The sequence below is a fragment of the Triticum dicoccoides genome, chromosome 3A, assembly GCF_002162155.2.
Source record: "Triticum dicoccoides isolate Atlit2015 ecotype Zavitan chromosome 3A, WEW_v2.0, whole genome shotgun sequence".
NCBI lineage: Eukaryota > Viridiplantae > Streptophyta > Magnoliopsida > Poales > Poaceae > Triticum > Triticum dicoccoides.
Window position 1 is genome coordinate 511813009 of NC_041384.1, and position 1961 is coordinate 511814969.

The following is a 1961-nucleotide window of genomic DNA, read 5'->3' on the forward strand; positions in this document are numbered from 1 at the left end:
CGCCCCCTACCTCGTGGCCTCCTTGTTGGTTGCTTGACGTAGGGTCCAAGTCTCCTGGATCTTGTTCGTTCCAAAAATCACGTTCCCGAAGGTTTCATTCCGTTTGGACTCCGTTTGATATTCCTTTTCTTCAAACCCTAAAATAGGCAAAAACAACAATTCCGGGCTGGGCCTCTGGTTAGTAGGTTAGTCTCAAAAATAATATAAAAGTGGATAATAAAGCCCAATAATGTCCAAAACAGAAGATAATTTAGCATGGAGCAATAAAGAATTATAGATACGTTGGAGACGTATCAAGCATCCCCAAGCTTAATTCCTGCTCGTCCTCGAGTAGGTAAATGATAAAAACAGAATTTCTGATGTGGAATGCTACTTGGCATAATTTCAATGTAATTCTTCTTAATTGTGGTATGAATATTCAGATCCGAAAGATTCAAGACAAAAGTTCAATATTGACATAGAAATAATAATACTTCAAGTATACTAACTAAGCAATTATGTCTTCTCAAAATAACATGGCCAAAGAGAGTTATCCCTACGAAATCATATAGTCTGGCTATGCTCTATCTTCACCACACAAAGTATTTAAATCATGCACAACCCCGATGACAAGCCAAGCAATTGTTTCATACTTTTGACATTCTCAAACATTTTCAATCTTCACGCAATACATGATCGTGAGCCATGGACATAGCACTATAGGTGGAATAGAATGGTGGTTGTGGAGAACACAAAAAGGGAGAAGATAGTCTCACATCAACTAGGCGTATCAACGGGCTATGGAGATGCCCATCAATAGATATCAATGTGAGTGAGTAGGGATTGCCATGCAACGGATGCACTAGAGCTATAAGTATATGAAAGCTCAAAAAGAAACTAAGTGGGTGTGCATCCAACTTGCTTACTCACGAAGACCTAGGGCAATTTGAGGAAGCCCATCATTGGAATATGCAAGCCAAGTTCTATAATGAAAAATTCCCACCAGTATATGAAAGTGACAACATAGGAGACTCTCTATCATGAATATCATGGTGCTACTTTGCAGCACAAGTGTGGTAAAAGGATAGTAGCATTGTCCCTTCTCTCTTTTTCTCTCGTTTTTTTATTTGGGCCTTTTCTCTTTTTTTGCCTCTTTTTTTCGTCCAGAGTCTCATCCCGACTTGTGGGGGAATCATAGTCTCCATCATCCTTTCTTCACTAGGACAATGCTCTAAAAATTATGATCATCACACTTTTATTTTCTTACAACTCAAGAATTACAACTCGATACTTAGAACAAGATATGACTCTATATGAATGCCTCCGGCGGTGTACCGGGATATGCAATGAATCAAGAGTGACATGTATGAAAGAATTATGAACGGTGGCTTTGCCACAAATACGATGTCAACTACATGATCATGCAAAGCAATATGACAATGATGGAGCGTGTCATAGTAAACGGAACGGTGGAAAGTTGCATGGCAATATATCTCGGAATGGCTATGGAAATGCCATGATAGGTAGGTATGGTGGCTGTTTCAAGGAAGTTATATGGTGGGTGTATGATACCGGCGAAGGGTGTGCGGTATTAGAGAGGCTAGCAATGGTGGAAGAGTGAGAGTGCGTATAATCCATGGACTCAACATTAGTCATAAAGAACTCACATACTTATTGCAAAAATCTACAAGTTACCAAAGCAAAGTATTACGCGCATGCTCCTAGGGGGTAGATTGGTAGGAAAAGACCATCGCTCGTCCCCGACCGCCACTCATAAGGAAGACAATCAATAAATAAATCATGCTCCGACTTCATCACATAACGGTTCACCATACGTGCATGCTACGGGAATCACAAACTTTAACACAAGAATTTCTCAAATTCACAACTACTCAACTAGCATGACTCTAATATCACCATCTCCATATCTCAAAACAATTATCAAGTATCAAACTTCTCATAGTATTCAACACACTCATAAG